The sequence below is a fragment of the Rutidosis leptorrhynchoides genome, chromosome 6 (assembly GCF_046630445.1).
Source record: "Rutidosis leptorrhynchoides isolate AG116_Rl617_1_P2 chromosome 6, CSIRO_AGI_Rlap_v1, whole genome shotgun sequence".
Taxonomy (NCBI): domain Eukaryota; kingdom Viridiplantae; phylum Streptophyta; class Magnoliopsida; order Asterales; family Asteraceae; genus Rutidosis; species Rutidosis leptorrhynchoides.
Window position 1 is genome coordinate 99,723,402 of NC_092338.1, and position 23,256 is coordinate 99,746,657.

A 23,256-nucleotide genomic window follows, 5' to 3' on the forward strand; every position below is an offset into this window, starting at 1 on the left:
GGGTAATTGGTGTAATTGTTAACAAAATATTAAAACCTTGGTTTACACACAGTCGATAACCTGGTGTATTCATTAAGCAAAGTATTAAGACCTTGTTACAGTTCGAATCCCCAGTTAGTTGGAATATTTGACTTCGGGTATAAGGTTAAATTTGCCGAGCAGTTTATAATTATGACCGATGAACTATTATGGACAAAAACCAGATAGGTTTCAAATACATCCAGGACAAAGGACAATTAACCCAGGACAATAAATTAAAATCAAAACGTCAAACATCATGGTTACGGAAGTTTAAATAAGCATAATATATTTTATTTCATATTTCCTCGTACTTTTATTTATTGTCATTTTAATTATTGTTATTTATTTTATAATGTTAGTTAAATATCGTCATTTACTTTACGCTTCGCTTAAAATATAAAATCAACAAACCGGTCATTAAACGGTAAACTCCCCTTTTATATATTATTATATATAATTATATATATTTTGTACAAATATAGTTAATTAAAATATAGTGTGAAATAAGCCAGCTCCCTGTGGAACGAACCGGACTTACTAAAAACTATACTACTCTACGATTAGGTACACTGCCTATAGTGTTGTAGCAAGGTTTAGGTATATCCCATTTGTAAATAAATAATTAAAACTTGTGAAATTTGTAACGTATTTCGTAGTAAAATATATAACAATTTTATATACTACTCTGCTAAAACATCAATGATTCTCTACCCACACACTCTACCGAGTGTAACTCAAAACTACAATCATTAGACTTGTCGCATTCCATTACGGAATTCAAGTCCTCGTCGCACACACGCAAGCGTAATTAGGTCATCCTAGTTACGATGGGTAACTAAAACCAATTACAATCTCAATAATGCACCCACTACTTAGGGTGGCTAAGCACGCACCAAACTCGTGAGTTAGCTCGCTCACTTAACTAACCGATTCCATCGTACACTTCTCGACTCACAAAGAACCTGATGTGATAACAAGCACATCACTCGAGACTACTATATCCTAGGAACCAATAAAAGATTCCTAATTCGTCCCGTTCTACCCCAACCATGCCACGTCTCCTCCGTTCGGTACTTGTCATGTCATGTTTAGTGTCAAGATACACTTTCATAATAATGGTGATCGGTCATTATTACAAATGCGTATCTTACCATTTCCACATGGTCACGCAAAGTACTTTACCTGGACTGACGCAACATTCACACAAAATAACACGCGATAACTCCTAGTACCCGAATGACCAAAGTCCTTACCGTGAACTTGATCACTCAAAACCGCCAAACCTTTGAATCTCTCCAATAGAATCATCTCTAAGACAACGCACCAATTAGATACATGTATATATATATACACCAATATACAATAGTAATAAACGTACACAAGTACACCACAACGACAAGTCAACCTACAACCTAGGTGACTATCACTAAAACAACGTCCAAGTTCGCCTACTTACCTTAGGCACTAGCAATCTAAGACACTAATTTACACATGAAATAAGGCCCCACATCATCACACTTTGGACAAAAACAAGTCCTAGTTAGTCACCTACTCTAAGGCACTAACAAATGTCACTCCGACCCGTAATCCTACAAGTCCCGCAAATAACGCACAATCGCCAATAAGTCTAAGACTAGGCACCTATTCCAAGGTCACCTAATTCCCTTAGACTATGCTCTGATACCACTTGTAACAACCCGACATCGTTTTACCAAAAACACGCCTAAAATTTTTTTTTGTCAGACAGCGTATCTGGATGGCGTCCCATAATCTGGACGGCGTCCAGAGATGAAGACCAGGACGGCATCCCATGATTCTGGACGGCGTCCAAATGAACTAAAGTGGACTGATCAGTTTTTATTTACACGCGAGTAGAAAACCCGCTTCCCAACACTTTTAAATGTAACCAATTTCACAATATGTCATATTAAGTAAAACCAAGATATTTCCACCATAAAAACAAGTTTTACAACACCGGGACCACAATGACCCATTTTACAAATAATGTAGTGATTTCGACCCATTTATCTCTTTAGACGGATTAGGACTCCACAACCCAACCCTATACCAAGAGCATAATCCCGTGGACTACCAAAACCCCCATCCGCGTCCAATTATCCGAAAGCTACCCCATCAAGCCCAACTGCTCCTGCACGTCTAGTCTAACAACTAGCTAGCATCATTAACACAATACCTGTAAAAAGGTAAACAACGAGAGGGGTAAGCTTAACGCTTAGTGAATGCAATAATTATACACATACATATATAATATACCTACTTGCAATCACTTACACAAATACCGCAAACATGCTAGCAAACACAATTAGCTTATCGTCACAAATACAAGCTATAACCTCCAATAATCAAGCTAGCATAACACAAGCATATATAACATGAATAAAGTAATATGCTTACACTACAACACAATAACCATGGTTAACCAATAGTACAAGGGAACGGCGCTCGCGAAAACGCCATCGGTGTTCACAACATCCGTTAGGGCACTTAACACCTCGCACCACTAACCCCTAGGGTGGTACCTTAACACCTCGGCACTTCACCCCGAGTGGCATCTTAACACCTCGATGCTTCACTCATTATTTTACGGAGTGGTGTCTTAACACCTCGACACTACACTCCTAGGTGGCATCTTAACACCTCGATGCTACACCCGAGTGGCATCTTAACACCTCGATGCTACACTCTTCATGTGAAACGTGGTGTCTTAACACCTCGACACTACACATTTCACGCTACAACAAATAGATACATTATATACCTACGCATATAATTATTCCACTCACCTTATCACGTCGGTGGTGATTTAGCACTTCCGTATGCTTCGAGCAAGGTACCTAATACATAAGTACACATTCAATACACAACTTGTGGAATTAACCACAATACTCACTCACACCCAAGACTCATCTTTAATTACTAAAACTAGTGATGTAAGTCTACTAACACCAATTAGCACAAACTTAGGGTGTTTCATACCCATTTCACCCAATTAGGTCAACCTTAACTCATTTGACCCATTTCAACACTTATACATACCATTTTAGCCAAACATGACCCATTTACAAATCTTCCATCATTTACAAGTGTATTAATGACTAATCAACACAATTTAATACTTACAACTTCAATTCACATGGCCAAACCCTTGATCATAGCTATTAGGGTTTTCCTTATCTCAACATAACCCAAATTCACCCATTTTACCCCAAATGGGTCTTACAAGTTCCAACACTCCTAAAATCACTAATACTAGTGATTATACCCCACTTACAAACCTTAAATATGCTTAAATCATTAACCAACCCAAAACCCGCAAAATATCAAAATAGTGGGTTTCCATAAACCCTCTTCATCATCTAAAAGGGTTTTACAAATAACAAGCTCAAACCCTAAATGTACACAAGAATCTTAACAATGAAATTCGGAGTTGAGACTTACCAATACTACCAAAATGTAGCCGTGAATGAAAGGAACAACTTTAACTCTCGAGCTTTGACCCGAAACGCTCATCTTCTTCACCAAACCAAAATTTCTCACTCTAAATTAACCCTCTCTCTCTAAAATAAGATGAAAGTGTTTTGTGTGGGTGAGAATGAGCTCCAAATGGAGTTCTAGATCATTTTTGATGATCCCAAACCGACCCCAAGTGAAAAGACCCAAATACCCCTTTTAAATTGAGTAAAATAGAGCTACTGGCCAGTCAGGCCTTCTGGACGGCGTCCAAAAAGCTTGGACGGCGTCCTAACCTTCATTGTTGGACGGCGTCCCAAAGTCTGGATGGTGTCCCAATGAACTGAGTCTGAAACTGAACTTGTTTTGGTCGTAACTTTCAAACCGTAACTCCGTTTTCGACGAATCAAATATCGTTGGAAACGTAATGAGATTTACTATCCAATGGTAAGGTTTTAGAACATCAACTCCAACTTTATTTGGGATCCAAATATACACTTACATGCCTCGTATTTCGAATGTCGTTCGAAATAACTCGTAACTGAAAACGGGTGTTACAACTCTCCCCCACTTAAATTGGATCACGTCCTCGTGATCCGCACCTATAATAGAAGTTAAGAAGTTCTCCCTCGAACATCTCCACTTCCAATGCGGAGTCACACAAGTAGTACTTGCATCCGCACTCTCGCTTCGTGCACTAATGCATCATAATACAACAATACTGGGTAATCAACCCACGAGTCGAAACAACCGTAACCGTTGCTCCTACGCCGAGTATCCAAACTCATACCATACACTTCACAATCGTCCTAAGAGTAGAACAATTTGACGACAAACATCGTCGTCACACCTCACGATCTTACGAAACATAACCAAGCCCGACATCCATAACATCTTCTACAAATCCGAAGATCTAACCACACGATAATAATCACTAGCGTGCACTACCGCAACAAACGATAACTCATACACTCAACGTCCAGAGTTTCCATATAGGAAAATACAAAAATTACTACATATACCTTCAAGTTCTCTCGGCTACAACTTGCCACAAGCTACGTCCGTAACCATATCACTCAATCAGTTAATCCGCGCACGACCAATCTGTCACTGGATTAATCCAGGACAACAATAATACACCATGTGCTGAGCAAAACATCAACACTCGACGAGGGTTCCTCCTCTAAACCCTACGACACAACCACACCAGACGGCTTCCTAGTACTAGCATGGAGACTAATCATATACTAGAATCCCGTCAAGGCGAATTATCATCACAAAATTCCGCAATTCGCCACAAGATCTACAAAAATATTCACCACGCCGGGTGGACCTTCCTACCTAGACCGTCCGTTAAAGATGGTCTCGACATTTCAATGCAACTAACAGTCGCATTACTAGGGAACACACTCTCGCAAACAAACAACATCCGCGTGTCTCGATGTGATACAATCAGAATCGACACTCTCCGCCTAACATTCGTCCATAAAGTGGAATAATCCACTGACAATCTCCACGATTGCGTTTCCCGACAGGGAAAATACGATATTCGTCACGATATCGAACTTGTTCTCATTCAATTATACTGTCCGGGTTTCACGACAACCCAGATTTTTCACTACGGGAGCACCCGCAATGACAACTTCATTCTCTCACTCCGGGATCTCAAACTTCACATTTGGTCTCATACCACACATTGGTACTACACGACCACCTTACATAGGAAGTCTTACACTTCCTTCGATCCCATCATCACAATCTTCACGCATAACATTCTCGAGTTGTAACTCACAATCGTAAAACACGATCTCGAGTCGACATTAGCAACCCGTCACTCTTCCTCATTAGGAGCTTCGAATACCCATTGAGGCTTAGCACGGTATGCTCCAACATTTCACTATACATAACACCACTGGAGTTTTCCTCGGGCGGCAGTAAAAACTCCCCCACTTTGGATTTATCTCCCTATTCTCACCGCCAAGATGATAACATCCCGCGGAATTGTAATTCCACGTCACACCTGACCATTCTCACTGTTGGTCATAAACATCAATTCACCGCAAATTGACTTTAGGCTCTCAGAGCCGACATGCACAATCACTTGAGACGTCGTACACGCGATGAAATCGCACCTTCATACCACAATTCACAACTAACTACCTTAATCTTTCGAAAAGAAAACTCCACCAAAGTCTTACATATGCCTCTAAGCCTAGGCATATGTCACGCTGCTTACTTAGTCGTGATTCTCAGTCGAGATCACCCGACCTTCCACTTGACGAATCGTTATCAAGAATTGCTAACTCTCATGGAGAAGAGTGACCAATTCTGACACCATAATTGCGTCCACCACAATATCAACACTTCATCAAAACCCTCTGGACTAACCGACCATTAAATCTATCACCGGCTCACCGGTCCCGTCTATCACTTAAGAGCAACAAGATTTGCTCACCCGTCACTTCATAAGAAGTATTCATCACAATGCTCTTAAACTTCGACTTTTACAACCGTCGTATTACTATCATCCGTCGATCACTATTATAATCTCCGCTGCTTCCAAGGGTATCTCACCGGCACCCTAAGCACAAAGTGATCACACCATCATCGGAGTTGAACATCACACTAGCAGGTATAAGAAGGCACCTGACGCAGTGTCATACAGACTCCCGCCACAACCTACTAAATTTTAGAACTCGATCTTTAGGTTCCATACACCCGATGTCACCCATCTCTCTATAATAATGACCTGAAGTCATACATACCCGACAAACCTTACGGTTTATCGTCTTATCGAAGGTTCCTAGCAATCACACGCTACCCGCAATTTTCACAAGGCCAAAACGATATAGCCTAACTAAACCCTTCATCTAACACTAAGGAGATGCTTGAGAACACCAAGTCTTACACCCTTCCACCTATCGGCACAGTCACAACGACAGGGGTATTCCGTTAGGAATGTTACCCTATAATCCACAACACACCAACACACAATCGTAAACATCGTCATATGGGTCCCACTCCCATGAGTTTAATGACCCGAAGACTCCTCGATTCGCCAATTCCAAGGCAACTCACAATTAGAATCCTAACATGATTCTCTACCCACACACTCTACCGAGTGTAACTCAAAACTACAATCATTAGACTTGTCGCATTCCATTACGGAATTCAAGTCCTCGTCGCACACACGCAAGCGTAATTAGGTCATCCTAGTTACGATGGGTAACTAAAACCAATTACAATCTCAATAATGCACCCACTACTTAGGGTGGCTAAGCACGCACCAAACTCGTGAGTTAGCTCGCTCACTTAACTAACCGATTCCATCGTACACTTCCCGACTCACAAAGAACCAGATGTGATAACAAGCACATCACTCGAGACTACTATATCCTAGGAACCAATAAAAGATTCCTAATTCGTCCCGTTCTACCCCAACCATGCCACGACTCCTCCGTTCGGTACTTGTCATGTCATGTTTAGTGTCAAGATACACTTTTGTAATAATGGTGATCGGTCATTATTACAAATGCATATCTTACCATTTCCACATGGTCACGCAAAGTACTTTACCTGGACTGACGCAACATTCACACAAAATAACACGCGATAACTCCTAGTACCCGAATGACCAAAGTCCTTACCGTGAACTTGATCACTCAAAACCGCCAAACATTTGAATCTCTCCAATAGATTCATCTCTAAGACAACGCACCAATTAGATACCTGTATATATATACACACCAATATACAATAGTAATAAACGTACACAAGTACACCACAACGACAAGTCAACCTACAACCTAGGTGACTATCACTAAAACAACGTCCAAGTTCGCCTACTTACCTTAGGCACTAGCAATCTAAGGCACTAATTTACACGAGAAATAAGGCCCCACATCATCACACTTTGGACAAAAACAAGTCCTAGTTAGTCACCTACTCTAAGGCACTAACAAATGTCACTCCGACCCGTAATCCTTCAAGTCCCGCAAATAACGCACAATTGCCAATAAGTCTAAGACTAGGCACCTATTCCAAGGTCACCTAATTCCCTTAGACTATGCTCTGATACCACTTGTAACAACCCGACATCGTTTTACCAAAAACACGCCTAAAAATTTTTTTTGTCAGACAGCGTATCTGGATGGCGTCCCATAATCTGGACGGCGTCCAGAGATGAAGACCAGGACGGCGTCCCATGATTCTGGATGGCGTCCAAATGAACTAAAGTGGACTGATCAGTTTTTATTTACACGCGAGTGGAAAACCCGCTTCCCAACACTTTTAAACGTAACCAATTTCACAATATGTCATATTAAGTAAAACTAAGATATTTCCACCATAAAAACTAGTTTTACAACACCGGGACCACAATGACCCATTTTACAAATAATGTAGTGATTTCGACCCATTTATCTCTTTAGACGGATTAGGACTCCACAACCCAACCCTATACCAAGAGCATAATCCCGGGGACTACCAAAACCCCCATCCGCGTCCAATTATCCGAAAGCTACCCCATCAAGCCCAACCGCTCCTGCACGTCTAGTCTAACAACTAGCTAGCATCATTAACACAATACCTGTAAAAAGGTAAACAACGAGAGGGGTAAGCTTAACGCTTAGTGAATGCAATAATTATACACATACATATATAATATACCTACTTGCAATCACTTACACAAATACCGCAAACATGCTAGCAAACACAATTAGCTTATCGTCACAAATACAAGCTATAACCTCCAATAATCAAGCTAGCATAACACAAGCATATATAACATGAACAAAGTAATATGCTTACACTACAACACAATAACCATGGTTAACCAATAGTACAAGGGAACGGCGCTCGCGAAAACGCCATCGGTGTTCACAACATCCGTTAGGGCACTTAACACCTCGCACCACTAACCCCTAGGGTGGCAACTTAACACCTCGGCACTTCACCCCGAGTGGCATCTTAACACCTCGATGCTTCACTCATTATTTTACGGAGTGGTGTCTTAACACCTCGACACTACACTCCTAGGTGGCATCTTAACACCTCGATGCTACACCCGAGTGGCATCTTAACACCTCGATGCTACACTCTTCACGTGAAACGTGGTGTCTTAACACCTCGACACTACACATTTCACGCTACAACAAATAGATACATTATATACCTACGCATATAATTATTCCACTTACCTTATCACGTCGGTGGTGATTTAGCACTTCCGTATGCTTCGAGCAAGGTACCTAATACATACGTACACATTCAATACACAACTTGTAGAATTAACCACAATACTCACTCACACCCAAAACCGCCCATAAAATGGCCAAGACTCATCTTTAATTACTAAAACTAGTGATGTAAGTCTACTAACACCAATTAGCACAAACTTAGGGTGTTTCATACCCATTTCACCCAATTAGGTCAACCTTAACTCATTTGACCCATTTCAACACTTATACATACCATTTTAGCCAAACATGACCCATTTACAATTCTTCCATCATTTACAAGTGTATTAATGACTAATCAACACAATTTAATACTTACAACTTCAATTCACATGGCCAAACCCTAGATCATAGCTATTAGGGTTTTCCTTATCTCAACATAACCCAAATTCACCCATTTTACCCCCAAATGGGTCTTACAAGTTTCAACACTCCTAAAATCACTAATACTAGTGATTATACCCCACTTACAATCCTTAAACATGCTTAAATCATTAACCAACCCAAAACCCGTAAAATATCAAAATAGTGGGTTTTCATAAACCCTCTTCATCATCTAAAAGGTTTTACAAATAACAAGCTCAAACCCTAAATGTACACAAGAATCTTAACAATGAAATTCGGAGTTGAGACTTACCAATACTACCAAAATGTAGCCGTGAATGAAAGGAACAACTTTAACTCTCGAGCTTTGACCCGAAACGCTCATCTTCTTCACCAAACCAAAATTTCTCACTCTAAATTAACCCTCTCTCTCTAAAATAAGATGAGAGTGTTTTGTGTGGGTGAGAATGAGCTCCAAATGGAGTTCTAGATCATTTTTGATGATCCCAAACCGACCCCAAGTGAAAAGACCCAAATACCCCTTTTAAATTGAGTAAAATAGAGCTGCTGGCCAGTCAGGCCTTCTGGATGGCGTCCAAAAAGCTTGGACGGCGTCCTAACCTTCATTGTTGGATGGCGTCCCAAAGTCTGGACGGAGTCCCAATGAACTGAGTCTGAAACTGAACTTGTTTTGGTCGTAACTTTCAAACCGTAACTCCGTTTTCGACGAATCAAATATCGTTGGAAACGTAATGAGATTTACTATCCAATGGTAAGATTTTAGAACATCAACTCCAACTTTATTTGGGATCCAAATATACACTTACATGCCTCGTATTTCGAATGTCGTTCGAAATAACTCGTAACTGAAAACGGGTGTTACAGAAACGCAAAGTACAAGATATTAAATTGTACGCAAGGACGTTCGAAAAACCGGAACCGGGACCAGAGTCAACTCTCAACGCTCAACGCAACGGACTAAAAATTACAAGTCAACTATGCACATGAATATAATATAATATATAATTAATTCTTAAAGTTAATATATATATTATATTATATATTATAAACGTCGACAAAGAAAGAATCAAACTCTTGTAAGCTGGAAAAAGTGGCCATGCAATCGCATGCCCTGGAAGTACATTTTCCATGCGATCGCATGGAAGTATGTGACATGCCACATCTATAAATTTCGCAGTTTTTGAGCAAATATATCCATCTTTTTCTATCCTATCTCTCTATCTATCACGTATAATATATATATATATATATATATATATATATATATATATATATATATATATATATATATATATATATATATATATATATATATATATATATATATATATAAATTATAATTTTAATTTTAATTTTAAATTCTAATAATAAGGGTATGTTAGCGAATGTTGTAAGGGTGTAAGTCGAAATTCTGTCCGTGTAACGCTACGCTATTTTTAATCATTGTAAGTTATGTTCAACCTTTTTAATTTAATGTCTCGTAGCTAAGTTATTATTATGCTTATTTAATGCCGAAGTATCGTGATGTTGGGCTAAATATTAAATTTGGGTAATTGGGCTTTGGACCATAATTGGAGTTTGGATAAAAGAACGACACTTGTAGAAATTAGACTATGGGCTATTAATGGGCTTTATATTAACTTAATGATGCCTCGTTAATTTAATATATAGACTTATAAGTTGACATATTTATGTATATCCACATACGCTTGACTGGGTACGGTGGGCGGGATATCTATAAATACCAATTATTGTTCATTTTACCGAACACGGAACTGGATTAATAGTTAATAGACTTGTTGAAACAGGGGTGGATTACATTCAAGGGTAATTGGTGTAATTGTTACCAAAGTAGTAAAAACTTGGTTTACACGCAGCCGATAACTTAGTGTATTCATTAAACAAAGTATTAAGACCTTGTTACAATTCGAATCCCCAATTAGTTGGAATATTTAACTTCGGGAATAAGAATAATTTAACGAAGACTCTCGCACTTTATGATTATGACTGATGGACTATTATGGACAAATTCGTATAGACATATCAAATAATCCAGGACAAAGGACAATTAACCCATGGGAATAAACTAAAAACAACACGCCGAACATCATGATTACGGAAGTTTAAATAAGCATAATTTATATATTTCATATTTAATTGCACTTTTAATTATCGCACTTTTATTTATTGTCATTTTATTTAATTGCATTTTTAATTATCGTACTCTTTAATTATCGCAATTTTATTTTATCGCAATTTCATCATCGTTATTTACTTTACGCTTTAAATTAAGTTATATTTATTTTTAATATTTTACATTAGGTTTTAACTACGACTAAAGTTTTAAAAATCGACAAACCGGTCATTAAAAGGTAAAAACCCCCTTTTATAATAATAATACTACTTATATATATTTTTGTATTTTTACAATTATAAGTTAAAAATATAGCGTTAAGCTTGTTTAAAAGATCCCTGTGGAACGAACCGAACTTACTAAATACTACACTACTGTACGATTAGGTACACTGCCTATAAGTGATGTAGCAAGGTTTAGGTATATCCACTCTATAAATAAATAAATCACTTGTGTAAAATTATATCGTATTTAATAGTATTTCCTTGTAAAAATTATAACTATTTTATACACCACCTCGCACACATCAGCCGTTATGATTATTCATTCTATCTGGTGTATTTTCTCAACTATTGTTGATTTTTCCGGTGATTTTTCTTCAAACCCTAATTTATCAAATTAGGTTTTTCTTCTTTCTAGCCGATCCAAGTTGATTCTTGTCTTCCGATGCTATTATTCTCTGTCTTAATCAGGATTTCATCTTGATAGGGGAGTTTTCTCCTTCTTATCTTCTAGTTTTTTATTTTATTTACCCTATTTGACTGAATCCCAGTGCCCAACTCTTGATTTACATTCTTGAAACGTATGAATACCTGATCAAGCACTTGGTTGATTCTGACCAGTTTCAGTTATATATTTTGTGTGTTCTTAATCCTTACAGGGTGTGTGACGACTGAGAAATTTTTGATCAAATTTAAACTTAAATCTTATATGATTTCGACAAGATAAGCAAAGTCTGTAATATTGAGTTACAAAATTTTGAAACTGTTACATGAATTCATTTAACCTTTGATTATTCCCGACGACTCACGATACGATTGCTTGTAAATGGATATGCATATATTTAAAAAATATATATATTTGTATATAATAATATGAAATATTATATATAGTAATTGTTATAATTAATTTTGTAAAAATAATAATAATATATAAAAAATATCTACATATAAATAAAATATATAAAATATATATATTTTGTAAATTCGAAGTTATTTAGTAAGCAAAGGTAAAGCTCAATTTTCATTCGATTGACAGTAAGCGAGTTAAAAAGGAACTTATGTGATTTTAAAATAAACGGTGATATGAAAATGAGTTCTATAAATTTTAGGCTTACTAAAAATATATTTAGGAACTATTTGTTGAATTTTAAAACTTTTTATATTTTACTTGGGATTGGGAGTGGATAATTAATGAAATTTTTTATTTAATAGTTAATGCTCGAATTTTATACCATAATGACCATAATAAATAAAAATAGTTAATTTAACAATATGAGATTTTTCAGAAGACAATTATCCGTCACTGATTAACAACGGAGCACGATATACCCTTCGTGATAAAAGTGTCGGCATACTAATAGTATAATAAGTCCGTGATAATTTAAGTCAATCATCAAAGTATACTGTGCTTGATTGAATGTAATGTTTTTCTACATCTATATATTATGCACATATATATTCATAAGCAAATACCAAGACTCTAATCACCACCACATTCACAACCATCCTCCAAACTATTGCTATTGTATTGTTTACTTCCTGTGTTCCATAAGCATCATCATAAACCTGCAACTACCACTATTACTAATCGTCTATCTTGCTACTGATTTCTGCCCGGTTAGTTCAAACATCATCATATGCTTCCTTGATTCTGTTGCTATAGTTGTTCGAAGAAAAAGGGAGGTGAGAAGATGTTTATATATTTTTTTTCTTTTTTCTTTTTTTCTATTTTGTTTCCGTTGGTTAGATTTAAACCATTCAACTAAAAACCCAATTTCCAATACATCTACAATCGAGTTCTTGTGCTTTTGTACTACTTCATCTTCCATCACTAGATAACCCCTTTAACCCAAGAATCATCCTACTCCTACTGTTTCGATCACCCTATCACCACCATCGATCACCTCTATTGAACCTTCATCAAACCACCAACTAACATCAAACCCACCTACGAATTTTCTGTTTCTGTTTCGAGTCAAGAACAACACAACAATCACCCAACAAACACCACCACCTCTTCATTCATATACATGTAAACATATTCAGGTATCAGCCTCGTATTCGATCATATCTCATCTCTAAACCCTATATCGCCTACCTTCTTCTTCTTCTCAACCAACTTACGGCCAACACCACCTCAAAATTTCACGCATACACCATCAAAGATTTGCTGCTATTCTGTCCGAAAAAGTTCCACAAAACCACCACCTTTGTTTTTCTTTTTGTTCCATAACTACCGTAATCGACTATACTTATTATGCGAAATATTCCTGCAGTCCTTATGTAATTTGCAACAAATAGAGTGATGAGTGCTTTAACTTTAACTTTAGAATGATGGGTATGTTTTTTACGAATAAACATGAGTGGGAGAGTGGTTAAGATGGGACGTATACATTGGAATCCAATGACCCAGGATGAGATGATGATTGTGTAAGTTTATGATGTTAAAGTTTATGTTTTCTGTTACAAAATATAAAAACCAATAACATGGGACCGAGATTGTTGAAATATCGTATTTTTTTTTTTGTTATTGGGCCGCCGTGAATGAGTTATGATGTTGTGCAACGACCCGTCAAAATCGCTATTGACGTGGCACGTTAATCATTGATTCCACAGTGAGGTTTTGACCTCTATATGATACGTTTTGATAAAATATTGCGTTCATTAAAATAAGTGACTTTCTAAACATAGAAAGTTATAAACTTGTGGGTGAGTGCTTAGGTATAAGTAAATCCCCAAAATACATAAGTTTTTATCATACAGTTTGACATCACAGTCAAATTATTTATTACACAACGCAGTTTTATTTCGAATGCAATAAACTTTATACAAAGCATGAGAGACTCCATGCAAGCAACAAGCACATCACAGCGGAAGCAGTCTAAGGACCTGAGAATAAAACATGCTAAAAAGTCAACACGAATGTTGGTGAGTTATAGGTTTAATTGCTCGAGTCATAAATATATATAAAGATAGACCACAAGATTTCATCAAAAGTTTATCAATAGTTTCTACGTAACAGAGCACCCTGGTAACTAAACTTTAACGTTATAATGATAATTACCCCATTCTTTTTAATACACGCAAACCAACATGTCATAAACTCAAATAACATACGTCCGTTAAAAGGCTAGCGCTCTAGCTCGGACGGGGATGTCAAACCCTGTGGATCCATATACAATTATTCGCGCCCACCAATCCATATCCTATGTACTGGCAGCTACTAGTTACCAAAGCTAAGGAATTTTCGGTTTAACTCAGTGTAGAATTTAGTATGTACTTGTGTCTTATTTCGTTTAAAATAAATTGCATGTATTCTCAGCCCAAAAATATTTAAAGTATTTAAAAAGGGAGACTATAAACTCACGGTTCAATATTGAGATTCAATATTGTAGGCAAATTGCGTAGACGTAATGATGGTAGACGACTGTATGGTTGGCCTTGGATTCAAGATCAATACCCCGAACAATACCCGATATTTCCTTATTTAAAACGGTTTGAAACCCGAATTAAAAACACCCTCGTATATTCCTTATTATTATTAAACTTAAATTTAAAATTATAATTATAATATAAATATAAATATTGAGAGAAAGAACGATATTTGTGTGATTTTTTGTGTCGAGCAAACTGGCTTATTTATAGTACTTTTCCTGATTTTGAGGCCCATGCGATCGCATGGGTTTTCAGTGCTTTTGCCATGCGATCGCATGGCTAGGCTGGACAGCTCATTTCTGCTTTGTTTTCTAGTTCGTCGACATCAAATAGTGTTCAATGTAGCAAATAGTGTTTACTGTAGCAATAGTGTTTACGGTAGTAAATAGTGTTTACTGTAGCACTGTAGCAAGTCGTTTTTACTGTAGCAAATAGTGTTTTACTATAGCAAAGTTGGTTTCACTGTAGCAAATAGTATTTTACTGTAGCAAAGTCGTTTTTACTGTAGAAAAGTCGTTTTTACTTGTACATCTTAATATATATATATATATATATATATATATATATATATATATATATATATATATATATATATATATATATATATATACATACATATAATTGTTCATGAATCGTCTAGAGTAGTCAAAGGTTATTGAATATATGAAACAGTTCTAAAATTTTGAGACTCAATCTTACAGACTTTGTTTAACGTGTCAAACTAATAAATCGTATAGAGAATTGGTTTAAATAAGTCAAAAATTTTCGGTGGTTTCATGAATAATTTCTGGTCCAGTAAGTTGTCTTTGTCCTACTTCACTCCAACAGATAGGAGATCTGCACTTTCTACCGTAAAGTGCTTCAAATGGCGCTGCGTTGATGCTCGTATGATAGTTGTTATTATATGAAAAATCTGCCAACGGTAAGTGTCGATCCCAACTGGTTCCAAAGTCAATCACGCATTCCCGTAATATGTCTTCCAATGATTGTATTATTCTTTCACTTTGACCATCTGTCTGTGGGTGATAAGCGGTGCTCATATCTAATCGAGTTCCTAATACTTTTTGTAATGACTGCCAAAAACGTGATGTGAATCGGGTGTCGCGATCAGATATGATGGAGATGGGTACACAATGCCTGGAAACTACTTCCTTCAAATATAGGCGTGGTAATTTTTCCATACTGTCTGTCTCCTTTATTGGTAGAAAATGAGCTGATTTAGTTAGACGATCAACTATCACCCAAAAAGTATCATGACTACTTGCAGTCCTTGGCAATTTCGTAATGAAATCCATGGTTATTCTTTCCCATTTCCACTGCGGAATTTCCGGTTGTTGCAGTAATCCTGACAGCTTTTGGTGCTCAGCTTTAACCTTTGCACACGTCAAACATTTGCTTACATAAGTAGCAATTTCTGTCTTCATATTAGGCCACCAATAGAACTTCTTGAGATCGTGGTACATTTTCCCATTTCCTGGGTGAATTGAGTACCTCATTTTGTGTGCTTCATCCAGTACTAGTTGCCTTAGATTACCATGTTTTGATACCCATATCCTATCAGTAAAATACAGGGTTCCATCGGCTTTTACTTCAAGTTGTTTTTCTAATCCTTTGCTCATTTCGCCTTTTTCATTTTCTTCTTTTAAAGCTTCTAACTATGCTGCTTGTAATGTTCAAAGCTCAGACCCTAAGAGGTTTTACTCTTTCTTTCCGACTTAGGGCATCAGCTACAACATTAGCCTTTCCGGGGTGGTAACGGATTTCACAATCGTAATCGTTTAACAACTCTACCCAGCGACGTTGTCTCATATTGAGTTATTTTTGATCAAAAATATGCTGAAGACTCTTATGGTCGGTGTACACTGTACACTTGGTGCCATATAGATAGTGTCTCCATATTTTGAGTGCAAAAAACTACTGCTCCAAGTTCCAAATCGTGCGTCGTATAGTTCTTTTCATGAATTTTTAGTTGTCGTGAGGCATATGCAATAACTTTTGTGCGTTGCATTAATACACATCCTAAGATCACGAAATCATCATTTCCTTCTGGTAATGACAAAATGGGTGCAGACCTTAACTTCTTCTTTAATAACTAGAATGAGGATTCATGTTCCGTGGACCAATCATACTTCTTTCCCTTTTGAGTCAATGCAGTTAAGGGTTTGGCGATTCTAGAAAAATCTTGAATGAATCTTCGGTAGTAAACAGCAAGACCTAAGAATTGGCGGATTTGTGTTGGAGTCTTCGGTGTTTCCCATTTACTAATGGGTTCGATCTTGGCAGGGTCAACTTTAATTCCATGTTTACTGACAACATGGCCCAAAAATTGTACTTCTTGTAACCAGAAATCACACTTCGAAAATTTTGCGTACAATTCTTCTTTCTTGAGTATCTCTAGTACCAGTCTTAAGTGTTGCTCATGTTCTTCCTTGTTCTTCGAGTAAATCAATATGTCGTCGATAAAAAAATGACAAATTTGTCTAAATACGGTCTACAGATGCGATTCATTAGATCCATGAATACTGCTGGAGCATTAGTCAATCCAAAAGGCATGACTAAAAATTCATAGTGACCGTAACGGGTTCTAAACGCGGTTTTAGGAACATCTTCTTCCTTCACTCTCAGCTGATGATATTCGGAGCTGATGTGCGTAGAGGCGTATATGAAATAGCTTATATTTTACTAGAAAAAACTATTAAATATGATACAATTTTACACAAGATATTTATTTATTTATAGAATGGATATACCTAAACCTTGCTACAACACTTATAGGCAGTGTACCTAATCGTACAGTAGTGTAGTTTTTAGTAAGTCCGGTTCGTTCCACAGGAAAAATCTTTTAAACAAAGCTTAACGCTATATTAGTTTTAATTTATAAAAATACAAATATAAATATAAGTAATATTATTATTATAAAGGGGGGTTTTTACTGTTTAATGACCGGTTTGTCGATTTTTAAAACTTTAGTCGCAGTTAAAACCTAATGTAAAATATTAAATAAATAAAAGACTTAATTTAAAGCGTAAAGTAAATAACGATAATGAAATTGCGATAAATAAAATTGCGATAAAATAAACTTGCCATAATTAAAGAGTACGAAAATTAAAAGTGCAATTAAATACAATGACAATAAATAAAAGTGCAATTAAATACAATAACAATAAATAAAAGTGTAATTATTAGAAGTGCAATTAAATATGAAAATAAAGGAATTATGCTTATTTAAACTTCCGTAATCATGATGTTTGACGTGTTGATTTTAGTTTTATGCCCATGGGTTAATTGTCATTTGTCCTGGATTATTTAATATGTCCGTCTGGTTTTTGTCCATAACAGTCCATCGGTCATAAAATTAAAGTGCGAGTGTCCTCGTCAAATTATCCTTATACCCGAAGTCAAATATTCCAACTAATTGGAGACTTAAACTGTAACAAGGTTTTATTACTTTGTTTAATAATTACACCAGGTTATCGATTGCGTGTAACCCAAGGTTTTAATACTTTGTTATCAATTATGCCAAGTGCCCTTGTACATAATTTCACCCCTGTTTTAATAATTCTAGTGACTATTAATCCATTCCCATGTCCGGTAAAATGAACGATTATTCGTACATATAAATATCCCGCCCATCGTGTCCGATCGAGTGTATGTGGTTATTTATAGGTACATCCAATTGTAAATCTTTATATTAAAATTAACAAACTATCATTTAGTTAAACAAATATAAAGCCCATTAATAGCCCATAGTCTAATTTCCACAAGTGTCGTTCTTTTGTCCAAACCCCAATTATGGTACAAAGCCCAATTACCCAATTTTAGTATTTAGCCCAACATCATGATTACTTCGTTTTAAATAAGCATAATAATAATTTAGCTACGAGACATTAAATTAAAAAGGTTGAACATAACTTACAATGATTAAAAATAGCGTAGCGTTACACGGACAGAATTTTGACTTACACCCTTACAACATTCGCTAACATACCCTTATTATTGGAAATTAAAATTAAAATTAAAATTAAAATTATAATATAAATATATATATAATACGTTTAGATAGAGAGATTGATGGATGGATATTAAATGATGCTCCAAAGTTCGAAATTTATAGGCCTGTGAACTGAAAAAGGGCCTCATGCGATCGCATGAGCTTTACCCTTCAAGGCCATGCGATCGCATGGCCAGCTGGGGAGGCACACATGTGGTTATTTTCTTCTGCCGATGGTTTATTAATATATTATATAATATATAAATAATTATAAGAATTATTTAAATATTATATTATATTTATGTGCATAGTTGACTTGTAATTTTTAGTCCGTTGCGTCGAGCGTTGAGAGTTGACTCTGGTCCCGGTTCCGGATTTTTGAACGTCCTTGCGTATAATTTAATATCTTGTACTTTGCGTTTCGCGTCTTGTACTCTTTTAATTTTGAGACGTTTCTCATCAATAATTGGAACCTCTTTGATTGTACTTTGTACTTTTGAGCTTTTTGGTCGTTTGCGTCTTCAATTCGTCGAATCTGTCTTTTGTCTTCACCTTTTATTATTTAAACGAATATCACTTGTAAATAGAACAATTGCAACTAAAAGCTTGTCTTTCTTGAGGGATAATGCTATGAAATATATGTTCGTTTTTAGCATTATCAAATATTCCCACACTTGAGCGTTGCTTGTCCTCAAGCAATATAGTCTTGAAATATACTAGAATCACTTCTTTATTCTTCACACTTTGTACATCAGTGATTTCTATACGGCGGTATGAACAATGGTAGTAACGTTATGGTTTACAGTCCCACATGACTATAAAAATTTAGATCCATTAAGGAAATTGGATCTTTATGAAAACATTTGATCTTTTGAAAATTAAATCTAGCTTTTATCCTAGATAAGTTTTCCAGAATAACCCTTCACCGGTGTTTGCAAATTCTTTTTGTGGGTTTGGTGGGTTTTAGATTTGAAAATTTTAGTTCAAAACTTGCGGTTTTGTGTCACCCACTTGCTAACCTTGTATTGGGAAAGCAACACGTCCAGTATACTTGTTCCGTATATTACCTTTCGGCAAACTACCATCCTGTTGTAAAGGAAAGCGTTGAACAAGCAATTGTTAAGGCAATGTCCCCTGACATGCTTTTAATTATGGTCTATAACGTGTCGGACGCAATTACTATCCTTGGTAGGAGCAATAGTAAAGCTCACCCTTATAATTTTTTGGTCTGGCACAAGGTCCTGTCTTTGACCATGCTATGCAACCACCGTTCTTACGGTTGACACCCGATTTGGTTCAGGTGACCTAATGAATTCCAGGTGAATTCCTAGGATTTTACGTTCAATGGTAATGAACGCATTGAAAATGGGTTTTCAGAAAACAAATCGGTTTGAAATTTTGATCAAAATATTTTCTCGTTCAAGCTCGAGTTTAGATATCATTGAATTCCATGAGTTTGTAATTCTCAATCTTTAAGGTCAATCTCAAGGATTGAGTAATATCAGTCTTAAAAGCTGATTTTTGATCTTTAAAGGAGATTATCCTTTCTGGGGATCTGATTCATTAGTCTTATCCAGCTAATTTGCACGGCGTCCTCCCCATTTTACAAGACAGATCCTCTCATGGCTAGGATAAGTCTGACCACTTGGCGACCCTGTTTGATGCTGAGGTCCGTGAATTTCCTGCTGATTTTAGAGATGACTTTTCTAGATTTTTCGTCAACCTACAGCTGGTCTGGACGACAACTTCATGACCTAAATCAAGAAGCGCGTTTCTTTTTCGAAAGACTTTACTTCCTTTTAACGATGGAATTGATTCATCGTGTAGATCCATCTTTCTTACAGTAAATCGGGTAAAACTTTTTAGAAATTGTCCAAAACAAAAGTATCTTTAGTTATTTGTACAAAAATATGTGATATATGTTTTAAATAACTTGGTAATTTTTCCCACACTTGGCTTTTTATTTTCCTTTTTATTGTCCTCTATTCCATTTTAAATGAATTCTAACATTTTGGTTTGTTTCTCAATTTATGTCCTTTCCGAGGTAACAATAATTTCGGTGTTAACACCTAGTTTTATCGTTCATAAATATGTATAAACATGATTTTGAGTTCATTTAATTGAAAATTTTGAAAAATTTTACTAGAATTGGGTAGTCAGTATATAAGACTAGGGCTGTTCTTTATTATCAGAGAGCACTAGATTCTAATACAACTATTGCGTTACTAGTATTTTTAATGGTAACCAAGTGTTTAAATCAATTTTTTTTTTAAAATTCGAAAGAATTTAACCCCTTCCCACACTTAAGATCTTGCAATGCCCTCATTTGCAAGAAATTAGTAACAATTTAAATTATTGAGGGTGATTAGCGTAGAAAAATAATTAAATTTTACCAAAGTTTCCAAACATATTGGCATTTGTTTGCTGAATGATAAATGGTGCACATCATTTGTTCATTCCGTCTTGTTGTTTCATCACATTTGTTTTTCATTTTGTCGTCAAAAGTACTAGCTTTTGCTGAACTTAATGCCAGTCTTTGAAAATGCGCTGTTTTACCCTGTTTTGTACAAGTGACAATATACATACAATACAAATATAAACATGCATGACAATTTTGAAATGGGACTTAAAATCCTACTTTTAAATCCTAAATGTGAAATATTAGTACACAATAATAATAAAAATGATAAAAATTACATAAATATATCCAATAACATAAGTTTAAACATGAATAAGTAAAAATATAAAAACATAAAAATCATAAAAATAACCAATGAAACTAAATCAGTCTGGATAGGGGTTCCAGTTCATCTCGTCAGGTGAGTTCCATTGTTGGTTATAGGTGTTCTGATAGGCTTGGTTATAGTCATACCAGTTAAAGGGTGGTCGGATGTCGGGGTTGTGTGGCGGAAAATGAGCAGGTCGAGTAGGCACATAATTATTTAGTACCTGATATGATAGCTGGCTCATGATTTGGTGCTGATGAACTAACCAGCTATCGTGTTGGCGTCGCCTATAATCCTCGTATACTCGCTCGGAGTTCCACTGCTCATACATACTATGTCTGGCCGCGCTCGTCATTGCTTCCTCATCTATACGAACGTGGACGTCAAGAATAGCATCTCGAATGACATCCCTAATGTCTTCCGCTTCCTCCATTTCTTCGTCTGAACCCCTTTCTACCTGTGGATGATTACCTTCATAGGGTAATGCCTGGTTGCGTCTACTCTTCAATACCTTAGCACCCACATAAACTCGCAATCCTATGGTCTCATCCTGTTCTCTACAAATCTGTAATTGATCCCCTTGGTTCCTATCATCACCTAAATACTCTCCAATGAGAGTAACAAAAATACCTCCTCCTATTATCCCCCCTTCCTGTATTCCTTCTACCATTTTTGATAAATAAAAACCAACACAGTAGGGGATATTAACAAAGCTTCTTGGGTCTCGAATACACTTTAGCTAAAATAAATCATGTAAGGTCATTTTCTCCATGTTGTGACCTCTCTGTGTAATCGAGTTAGCCAGAAATCTATGAATTATACGAAGTTCGGCTTTGTTAATATGTAAGTAGGAGTGTTTTCCTCCCAGTGTAAAAACATTATAGTTTGACATACGCCTCCAAACGGCGTTCGCGTCAAAATTCCTATCTATCCTTTCACCAAGATAAATCAAATTCATAAAATCGGGTAGTAGTAATTCACCAGGAGTATATATCTGTAAAGCCCTGGCCATGTCCAGCATGGACATCCTGTACATCCTACGGCCAAGTATAAATCTAAGAAAACTTCTATCATCTAATCTATCTACATCTACATTTAATGCTATAGTACTCATCAGCTCAACACACCATTCCTTATATACAGGTCTACGAATGGTGAATAGACGTTCCCAATCGATAAAAGAAGAACTGCCATACCTTTGAATCAAATGCTGTCTAACACGGTCAGCTAGATAGACCGTTTCCAAAGGATTCCAATCAATTACCCTCGGCACCTCTACCTCTTTTGTTACCAATTTAAATTTATTACTTTGATATGCTGGGTAATCTCTCCATCGTCTATCGAATCTCAAATTAGGATGCAATGTGTGTTCCGGAATCGTTAGGTATTCTACAGGTGGATGTGGTGGAAATACTATGAATTCATTAGGTAACTGTAGCGGATCATAATAAGGTACGTGCTGATCAGGCTGATGTTGTGGTTCCTGTTGTGGTTGTTGTTCAGGTTCATATTGCATTTCTGGTTCTGGTTCTGGAGCTGGAGCAGGCTATCTAGATGATGATGATCCTGAACCTCCAGTATCGGCTCTCTGCAAAACACATTAAACACAAAGTTTGTGCATCCAAATATGCATTAGTGTTAGCAAAATAACAACTTAAAACAATCACAATAACAT